Genomic DNA, 11657 nt, shown 5'->3' with positions numbered 1-11657 from the left:
GGATGTTCGGCTTTTCACGTGGTCCGGTTGCCTGGCCCGCGGTATCTCCGATCATTCCCCCGTCCTGACGACTCTGGTCCATTTCCGTACATCCATGGGAGCTGAAGATCCCACACATTAGGGATGCTCTCCACAAAGACACTGAATATTATTTTGCAGAAAATGTTGTCTCAGTCGACTCTACAGAGACACTATAGGGGGCCTTCGGGCGGTCATTAAGGGCAGGGCTTTATCACTCATGGTGGGACACAGGGCTGAGCGAACCAGGAGAGTATCGGAACTGGAGGCTGAGGTCTTGAGTTTGGAGGAGTCGGTCGCCCAAGATCCTGACCTCACCTCATGCCACAGTCTTGCACTCAAGAGGCAGGACTACCGACAGCTTCCTTTTTTAGGATGGGGCGGCGAGTTTGCTAGCCTCCCGACACAGGATTTATGAGCAGGGGGAACGGACAGGTAAGCTCTTGGTGTGGCTTGAACGACGGGAACAGGCTGCTAGATGGGTCTGTGCGATAGCAAATTCAGAGGGTACCCTAATTACTGACCCACAGCACATAGCTGACATATTTGCTAGTTATTACGAAAAAGTATACACTTGGTCTCCCAATTCTCAGTCCTCCCTGTCTCCTGACCTTCTGGTTACGCTCGATCTCCCTACCATTTCGCCGCAAGACAAAGAGACCTTAGAGGTGGACATCACAGTAACGGAGGTTCAAAAGGCCATACAAGATATCCGGTTCGGGAAGGCTATGGGCCCTAACGGGCTTCCCATTGAGCTATTTAAGCCCATGTCAACACTGTTGGCTCCACATTTGCTCAATTTCTACACTGAATGTTTTGAGTCAGGTGTTTTACCCGCAGAGATCCGCACTGCTTCTATAGTGGTCGTTCATAAGCTGAACAAACCTGTTGAGGAGTGCAATTCGTATCGCCCTATGTCCCTTTTGACATTTGAGGCTAAGATTCTGGCCAAACTCCTCGCGAATCGCCTCCTCCACTTTATTGCTGATTTGGTCCATCCGGACCAATCCGGGTTTATGCCGGGGGGAAATATGGCCCGGAACTTGCGTCGGGTGCATGGGGTCCTTGGCAGACTCCACACCATCGAGGAAGACGCAATTCTCTTGTCGTTGGACGCCTCAATGACTTTTGACACCATTGAGTGGGATTTTCTTTTCGCTATTTTGGCTCGTCTGGGGCTGGGACCCAAATTTATTTGTTGGATTTGACTACTGTATACCCAACCTACGGCTCATGTCGTTGTTAATAATCATCGCTCCGCCACTTTTTTGCTTCATTGGGACACAAGGCAAGGCTGCCCCTTGTTGACATTGCTTTTCGCCCTTGTCTTGGAACCGCTCACAGTCTGGGTCCGGGGTGATCCGGAGATACGGGGGCTTAAGTGGACGCCATATCACGAGGACCGAATATCGTTGTATGCCGATGATATCCTCTTATACCTGGCCTCCCCTGCGCGGTCGCTGCGACGGGTGCTCCACATTTTCCACATTTTTGGCGGCCGCTCTGGATATCAGATAAATTGGTCTAAGTCCCAGATGTATGCACTGTGGGGTTCTCCCCCTGGCAAATCCTTGAGGCTTTAATATCCCGGTGGCACTTTGAGGTTTTCGGTACTTGGGCATTTTCGTCACTCCTGACCCTGATCTCTTTTTCTAACACAATTTACTCGGACCTCTCCAGCGCTTCAAATCAGACGTTGTGCACTGGCGCTCTCTCCCTCTCACACTTCTCGGACGTGCATCCGTTTTCAAAATGTTAGCACTCCCGCGCTTTCTCTATGCACTACAGACTACCCCTATCCAGATCCTGGATTCTTATTTTTCCCAGATCGATGGACTATTGTGGGGACTGCTATGGGAGGGCCGTACGCCGTGCATCGAAATGAACAAACTTACATGGGTTGGTATGACAGGGGCATCGCTTTACCGGATCTCCGACTCTATTACCAGGCTTCTCAGCTGGTGGTAGTCAATCGCTGGGTGTTTGAGCCTCATGACGAGCCTAATTTCCGCACGGATCACTGGGTCATGGGACGGGGCGGTTACAACAGGGCACTTTACACCAACCCCCGCAAACTAAATTTAACAAGCCCCACGGCACGCACGGTCGAGATTTGACATGAAGTCATCAGACGATTGGGGTGGCGCGGGCACCTGACAAAGGCAACCCTCCTGTGGTTGCCTGATGTTTTAGGTCATCTCAGTGCTTGTCCAGGGTTTGGCAAGTGGGATTTGATTGGAATCTCCACGGTCAGAGATCTCTGGGTTAAGGGGAGGCTAGCAACATTCCTGGAGCTCCAAGCTAAGTATCAACTGGCTCCGTCAGAGACGTTCAGGTACTTACAGATCACTCACGCTGTGTGCTCAGCCCTACCTAGAGACAGTCCTCTCCCTGACTCGTCCGCTCTGGAGGACCGCCTGTTGTTGAATCCCATGGTCCGCAAGGCCATCTCGCTCACCTACAAGAAGCTGGTCAACAATCGCCCAGACCCGATGTTGAAACTTAGAGTGGGGTGGGAGAGAGATTTGGGAGGGATGGAGGAAGACATGTGGCGGGACGCTCTAGCTTCACCCCGAGAAACAACCATCCCTATGCGCCTGCGACTGCTCCAGCTCAAGATCCTCCACCGAGCAATTTTGATGCCAAACTCCTGTTCCGGCTAGGTAGGCGCCCCGATCCACTCAGCCTCCTACACTGCAATCAAGAGGGTACCTTTTTTCACATTTTATGGGACTGCCCACATATTCAGGAATATTGGGCAAGAATCTGCCACCAACTTGAGAGGGCGGAAGGTAAATCCTTTGAGTTGTCTCCCCAATTATGCTTACTTAACATTTGGGGGGCATCCGACCTCACACAGGCTGAACAGACATGGGCCTCTATGGGCGTCATTATAGCAAAGCGGAATATTGCACGACACTGGGGGGTGGCTACGGTCCCACGCATGGTTGACAGAGCAAAGGACATGGATACTGCCATGGTGGCTGAAAAGTCAGTATTTAAAGGTCGAGGTTGCCCCAAAAAATGGAACCAGAAGTGGGTGAAATGGAATAGGTACAGAGGGTACATCTGCTTCTCCCCAACGGGGGAACTCCAGAGGGACAGACGGGGCGCTGATGGCCCAGTTGACGGCGGAGGTGCTAGCTTCTCCCCCTTAGGAGTGACGCTCTAGATCTCTCCATCTCCCGCTCCCTGTGGTTGTTTGTTCGCACCTGATGTATAATTTGTTCTCTCATTATTGCCTAGGAAATGTATAACGAGTACTTCTTAGCGTGGACCCCATTGCCATGGGGTGAATGGCGCCATGTTAATATGCAGATATGTATTGGAGGGGGATTTTCTTACAGTGACTCTATTTTGTATGTACCGATCTTTGGTTGGTGTGAAAATGCAATAAAAAGTTTAGTAAAAAAAAGAACATCATTTATGTCATCACCCCTGACACCCACGGTAACCTTTTCCAATACCACCCACTTGATAGATTTGTGCTGGTGTCCCAATGTCTGAAAGTGATCTACTAGGAGTGCCCCCACACTGCCACACCTGATTCTGCTGCAGTGCTGCAAGATCTGGGCCTTAACCTTCTGATGTGTCTAGCCTATGTACATCTTTTCACATGGGCATAAGCAGCATTTAATATACAGACCCTGGGCACAGGTAGTGCCACTTTACTAGGAAGCTACAAGTGTATTAAATATGCCACTTGGGTATAAGCCAATTCTACCATGATTTAAGGAGAAAGCACTTTTACGCTGGTTAGCAGAGGTAAAGTACTCAGAGTCCTAAAGCTAGCAAAAATGAAGTCAGCAAAACAGGCCGGTTGGAGGCACAATGGTAGGGGGAAAGCCATGCCAAGGATGCCAGTTCTAACAAATATTAAATTCATGACATTCATATTTAGTGTAAACTTGCCCCATGTTTTTTTTGTTTATGAAAGGATGTTTTCCTTCAGAGGCCAAAGAATGTACCTCGAAGAGCTGCAACAATTGAAGCATAACTTTTCAAAATACAGACCGAGATAGCAGCATATTGTTGCATAATGCAGCAAGACCTGCTGTACCCGATTATAATCCTGTGTACACAGAATTCTGAGCCACTTTTAACGTTTTCAAAACTAGAACCACTGTCATACATGCCAACATTTTAGAAGAGGAGAGTGGGAGATTTTAAAAAACAAATAATCGGCAGAGTGTTTTCTCCACATTCCCTTCTCTTGAAGCAGAGGCAATTTCATGCGGGAGACAGTTAAAATAATGAATTGGGTCTATTGGCATGTGTGCACTCTGTTCTTTTTAATTTCTGGAAACATTTCCAATTTTTTTTTCGTAAGATGCAAAAATAAATCTAATAGTGATTTTATGTTACAGCTAGCAAAAATATGAATGAAAATCCCATATTAAAGGAATCTCTTTTTAATTAGACTTGATGAGATCATACTCTCGCTACGTCAAATCAAAGAGGACATACAAGCTTTATCCGATGTTCTTCTGAGTCAACCTTGGAACAGCAGATTTGCACGACAGGCTAAATCAAACGTTCACCTGACCCACTCAGTAGTTACGTCAAAATTCTCGACCCCAAGATGGAAATCAGTTCCTTTTCACAATAAATCATCCCGCCCAATCCGCAGGACTAATCCCCTATCTGAGAAAGACGTACTCTCTCTACGGCATTCTTACGAACCCCCACACCAGAATCACAACACTATACACCCAGATTACACACCCAAAATGGATCTAATCCCAACCATTCCCACTAATGCTCACAGGCTGCCCACTAAACACAACCCTAGGGGCATCATCAAGTGTATACTACTAAATTGTAGATCGGCCTCAAGACACGCAGCAGACATAGCTGACCTCATTCTCACACAAAAACCGGATTTAATAATCTTAACCGAAACTTGACTAAAGAAATCCTCTACACCCATCATCGACATAATAGTACCCCCAATATATGACATCATCAGGCTGCATAGAATTGATAAGATTGGGGGTGGTATCGCGTGCATACATCGGAACAATATCTCAGTAAACAGATCCATGTCCCTTCTTGTGAATACATTTGCCTTGACATCACTAGCAATGGCAAACCAATTTGCACTCTACACACCTTCTATCATACACCAGGTGACAACCTCACCTTTACCGAACATTTTATGGACCTACTCTCCACTAATGCCGGCCATCATAACACCCAAATATTTCTCGGCGACCTCAATCTCCATTGGAATGATCCCAATGATGCAGTTGTCAATAGTCTCAAAAACTTCCTTGTTGATCTCGACCTCACCCAATTTTGCAACAGTTCTACACATGAGAAAGGATCCAGACTTGATTTAGTAATCGCTAAAGTTGATTCCATCCAGCTAGACACAATCCTTCCATGTGACTGGTCTGATCACCATATTATCACCTTCTTCATCAACGAAACAGTGTTACTTAACCTGGGTCAACCCACAAGGCCTAAAGTATGGAAGAGGGATCTGAAAAACATTGACCCTAAGGTCACAACTTCAAACTACAACTTATTTCTTGCCCATGAAGAGATATCCGATGTCCATGATCTCACCAACCACTACTTCAATTCCATGAACATGATACTAAACGAGATAGACCCCCTCCAACTAAAGAGAGTCTCCACAAAAGATTCCAAGCCTTGGTACGATGGAAGACTCAATGAGGACAGAAGAGCCCTAAGATTATCTGAATGCAGATGGAGATCAGCTCCATCCGCTAATCACCTCAAGATACTAAGAAAGAAAAGAAACGCATACTATAGAAAGATCAAGCGTGCTAAAGCAGACTTCTTTAGCCACCAATTAGAACAGGCAAAAAACCATCCACAAAAACTTTTTGAGTTAATCAAAACTCAATCTAAGGATGCACCGCACCGACCTCAAGATAAATTAGGACCACGACCTAAGGGTGAGGAATTTGCTTCCTTCTCTACTCAGAAGAACGAGACCATAAAGAAGGAGCTTCTCAACGATCTTATCACACACTCTGCCGCACATACGAACCCCTCATCTTCCCCTCTAAATTCCCCACATCGAATTGCTTCAAAGTTCAACGTAAAAGATAACGCATCGTGGTCATCCTTCACTACCTACAGTGAGGAATCAATTCTCAAAATGCTTACTACCTTAAATCCTGCCAATCACTTCGCTGACCCTCTTCCTGCAAACTTTGTAAAAGACTTCACCCTGCTGCTTCTGCCTCTCTGGAACAAGATCATAAAAAACTCCTTACGCCAAGGTTGCATCCCTGACACCCTTAAGGCTGGGCAGGTATCTCCCATTCTAAAGAAACCTACAGCTGACACTGCGGACTTAAATAACTACCGTCCTATATCCAACATCCCTTACGCTAGCCAAACTCCTAGAAAAATGTGTCCACCTCCAGCTGCTAAGACATATTGATCAGTTTAACCTACTCAACAAATACCAATCAAGTTTCCGCGCAGGTCACAGCACTAAAACGGCCATGACCCACATAATTGATGATGCCCTACAAATCCTAGATCAAAACGGAGCATGTCTACTCATCTTGCTAGACCTGTCCTCGGCCTTTGATACTGTCAAACACGATAACCTGATTGACCTTCTGAAGCACAGAATGGGATTAGCCGGTTCTGTTCTAAGCTGGTTTACTTTATTCCTCCAAGATAGATCACAACGATTCAAGGTCAATCACTCCCTGTCCAAACCAGTCCCAGTCACCTTAGGAGTCCCACAAGGATTGGCATTATCTCCGACACTGTTCAATCTCTTCATGGAACCCCTCACTGAAATTCTCTACTCGTCGAACGTGCAATATCACATGTACACGGACGACACACAACTATATGTCAAGATCCACACCCTTGAAGACATCAAATCGCTCAACACCACTCTCTGGAAATCTCAAACAAGCCTGGCAGAAAATCATCTATAACTGAATGCCGTTAAAACCAAATTCCTCCTCATCGCTCCCCCCGCCCAAGTACCCATATTGCAAGACTGGATCAAACACCTTACCGCACTCAATTGTCAACCTCTCATCGTTGATTCAGCAAAATCGTTGGGAATATCACTGGAAAGACAACTCAATATGCAAAAACACATCAGCAACGCAACAAAAGGAGCAAACTTTCAGATAAATACTTTGAGAAAACTGAAACCCTTGCTGCTGGAAAAGGACTTCAAGCTGGCAGTACAAGCACTAGTCATCCCAAGAGTGGATTACAGAAGTGTAGCTCTCTGTGGCCTACCCAGAGCTGCAACGGCCCCTCTGAGAGCCTCAATCAACACCGCAGCGAGACTTATCACTGGCTCCAAAAGAAGCTCCCATATATCCCCTGACCTAAAATCCCTTAATTGGCTACCCTTTGAAGCCAGAATTCATCTGAAAATAGCTTGTATGACTCATAAAGCCATTCATCACAATACACCCAGTTATCTGGCACAGAAACTGGTGTCCTCTTGTGGTGTCAGATCCTCAAGAAGTTCTATCAACCTGCTATTGAAACTGCAAAGATTCAACAAGAAGAAAACATACAACCTAACCTTTTCAGGGATGGCGCCCAGAATTTGGAATGCTCTACCCCCAGAAACCAGACTTAATCCCTCTACTGCATCTTTTAAAAAAGAAGTGAGGGCGCTTCTCATGGCTAAACCCACTTGAACAGGGACTACTGTTATTCTGCGACCCAATGTATCCTCTACTCGGAACTTTACAATGTCCTCTGCCCAGCCAGAGACCCTAGATAATTATCTATATTATGCTTGAATCTCATTGAATGTTTTTGTTATGTATCATATACGGTGTGTCAACGATAGAATGATTATACTAGCACTGTCTATCTGTAGTCTCTATGCTATTTACCTTGTGTCTATGTAACTAAGACTCTACCCTGTAAAGCGCTCTGATACCCGCAAGGGTCTGGTTCGCGCTGTACAAAGCTCTAAAAATAAAATAAAAAAATAAAATATTTAAAAAAAAATTAGATTTCTGAACGAGAAGTTAAACAAATGAAATGGCAGCGTTGTAATCCGCTTGGCCTTTACGTTGAATCAAGCAATGAATGGGCAATAATATGCGAATGTTCGGGTGGATCCGTCTAGTCTCATGGGTATTTTGAAGAGCTGTATATTTAAAACTTCACAGGTTGGGGGTCAGAGTGAGAAGCCTGGAAACTGCTTTTCAGGCTTCCTCACAAGATTCTCCAGTGCTTTTTAGGTCTCGCCTAGCGATGCAGCGCATGCGCTGCCCGCCTTGGCGAGATCAATTGTCGTCGGTTTCTTGGCGGAAGGGGGACAGGTGATGTGCATGCGTACATGTCATGTGTAGGCGTGCACATCTCATGTCCCGCTGTTTGAGGACAAGAGTTGTCCACGTGTATGTACAGCGTGTCTTTTGCTGCTCAGAGGGAGGGCCTCCACCCAACTGCAACTGCAAGCCGCACCAGAGTCTAATCCAGCCGCCTCCACGGCTGGGAGCACGCCCCTCCTCCCCTAAAGTGTGCTTCACCTCTTTGCTGCTGCAGTCGCCTGTACCGTGTCCCCGGGTGCTGCCGGCCAGGCCGCTCCGTGTCTTCCTCGATATGTTAGGTACACACTCTAGGCCCTGGCCTCTCACCGCATACAGGCCTCGGATCCTGTCTGGACACAGAGGTGCTTTGTAGGGCTACACCCCCGACAGGGCCTACACGTCTCCACAACGCCAATCTAGGCTCCCTCCAAACAGCTGCCAACAGTCTCGGGAGGGTCCACAGCCATCGCACACAGCTGCGCCCAGCCAGCACTCCAAGACCCGATGACCTCCAGGGTGTAGGCCGTAACCCCCGTCAGGGCCAGGAAGCACCAGCGGGCATCCGCCGATTAATTTCACCCATGTTGGGGCACTTAATATTCCACGATGCCTGCCAAGGCTTCGCGATAATGGCCGTAATTCCTGAATGTAAACGCCATCAGGAGTGCTTCGCACCTCCACGGGGGCATCCCCAGTGCCGCCGAGGCTGTGATCTGCAAGCACAGCAGCTGCTCCAAAGGGGGCCAAAGACAGCCATGGCTGCCTCCAAGCCCAGCAGATGGCCCCAAAGTCACTCCAGGGTTCGGCGAGCCAGGGGGATCGGCGAGGTGACCAACAAGTAAGTGTGCAGTCAGGATTTATGGAGGATCGATTGCGGGCCTGGGGAGCTCACATAGAGCATGTCCGCCATGATGGCCTACTTTGCTCCGCCCCCTTAAAACAATATATTTAAGAAGTATTTAAGGTAATCAGGGAAAGACTAAGGAGACCTTCCCCTTCTCCTCGTCCACCCTGCGCCTGCAGAAGGAGAGGCTGGACTTGGGGGGCCGCCGGCGGGCCGGTGCACGGCACTTCTTGACCAGGAGGCCGCTGCAAGCGCCGCGAACCCTCCCAGCCCATGTGAGCCAGGCACGGAGGCCCCTGTACTGCCGGAACCCCACTGTACACAATGCCCTGTACACGGGGAATATCCAGAGGGTCCGGGGCATGTTCTAAGATGAGGAGACGTCCAACATGGTGATGGAGCTGAGCAGCGAAGAGCTGCTGTGGTCGACAGAGTTAGGTAGGCCTCAATTTATCACAGGCCCATTCATGGGGAGTGAGGGGGTGGGGAGAGGTTGCTGGTGTAATGGTGCAGTTCTGGCATGCTGATAAACAGAGATGTTTTAAGGAATGGGCAAAGTGGGAAATTCTCCAGTGCCACCCCGGGGCAGTGAACTTTCCATTTGTGTTCCATCTAGTCTGTTTCTCTATCTAAACTTCTCTACCTCACCTCTACTTCGGTAGATCTATCCAGTGTCATTTTAAGAATTTTTAAGGTCCCAGGCGAGACGTATTTCAGCTGTTGTTGTGTGACCCTGTTAAAGTTTAATTCAATTCAAAAAACCTTTATTTCGATTGTTTAAAATCATAAAAGTACATAAATAAAACAATTTATAGTAATGTATTCAATCAGTACAATACCCATAATAGAAATAAAGGTGACTTACTATTTTATCAACAAATAAAACCCCCCATTTAATTTATAGCAATCGATCAATCTGTATTGTTACATATCAGTTTCCTACGGATTAGCCACATTGCAAGTAGAAACCTGGAAACTGTTACCACGACAAGTGGATTTAAATCACTTCGCAGGACCCTGAAAAAATCAAGGTAGCTCCTAATACCCAGATTCAAGCAAAGCTGAATAATCCATTTCTTCCGAATTCTGGCGTATGCTGGGCAAAAAAGCATAACATGAATCATAGTTTCCTGTTCAGATGAGCACCCCGGACAATTGTGCTCAAGGACACCCACCCATTTATCAGTAAATGAATATAAAGGAAGGGTCCCATATCTGAATTGTAGAAACAGTTTCTTTGCTAAAGTGGGCTGGATAACGTCGAGGTCAGGTACAAAGGCGTAATTACACTTAACGTCCAAGAACTGATCAGTCAGGCTAGAAGGCCTAACTAGACGGTAAGCTTTAGTGAGAAAGTAGTCTTTGAGTGTAAGGGCAAGACTTTTTTTGGTGATGCCTAAACAATTCTCTGGATTAGTCCAGAGATGGGCAAGGCCAATGTTGGATAGTGACTGCCTAACATACTGGAGCCAGGGAATCTTATCAGCCCCAAGTAAACCCAAGATTACCTTCAATTCGTCTCTGTAACATGCCAACTCTGGTGTGCTCCAAAGCCTTTTCCAATACATCACCGGACGTATGGCAATGACCTCAGAAATAGGACGGATATTAAGATCCAACCTCAATGGCATGAGCGGAGTATTGATTGGAAGTGATAATAGTTTCCGCAGGAAATTATTTTCAGTGATAGTCAGATCATTTGTGCTACTAAAACCCCATAGCTCAGCCCCGTACAGTGTAGAGGATCTAGATTGGACACAGTAAATTTCTAGAGGGGCACTTATAATTTTTGAGCAACAGTTCTTATGAACTTTAAGGATGCCCCCCACCGCCTGATTGAGTTTTAAGTTGGCTTTAGAAATTTGTGGGGACCAACCCATCTTGTCATTTAGGGTCAAGCCTAAATACTCAAAGATAGAAACCCGATCCAAAGCGACTCCTTCCATTTTAGGATGTGGGTAATTAGAGGATTTTACATTGAAAGCCATATACTTTGTTTTGCCAATATTGACCACCAAATTCCTTTGTTTGCAAAAGCTTGTGAACTGGTCCAACACCCTCTGCATGCCCATTGGGGATTTGGACAGCAGCAGGGTGTCGTCAGCAAACATGAGGGCAGGGAATTTTCTGGAGGCCAATTTCGGTGCATCAATGTCAATGGCATCTAAAAGATCGGCAATAAGGCCATTGAGGAAGAGGGAAAACAAGGTTGGGGCAAGTACACAGCCCTGTCGAACTCCCTTAACAACAGGGAAAGGGCCAGTCAGATTTCCAACTTTTCCGTAGCGGACTCTAGCATAGGTCCCGTCATGGAGAATCTTCAATTGATGACATAAATAAGGCGGGACTCCCATATCCAGCAGTAGGTGCCATAGCTGGTTACGATCCACCATATCAAAGGCGGATTTCAAATCCACAAAGGTCATATATAGGCTACCCCCGTCCAGTATAACATGTTTCCAATGGAGCAACTGGAGCCTAAATAGTTGGTCCATAGTGGACGT

The sequence above is a fragment of the Triturus cristatus genome, chromosome 9 (genome assembly GCF_964204655.1).
Source record: "Triturus cristatus chromosome 9, aTriCri1.1, whole genome shotgun sequence".
Taxonomy (NCBI): Eukaryota; Metazoa; Chordata; class Amphibia; order Caudata; family Salamandridae; genus Triturus; species Triturus cristatus.
The sequence above is the reverse complement of the archived record's forward strand: the minus strand, read 5'-3'. Positions refer to the sequence as shown.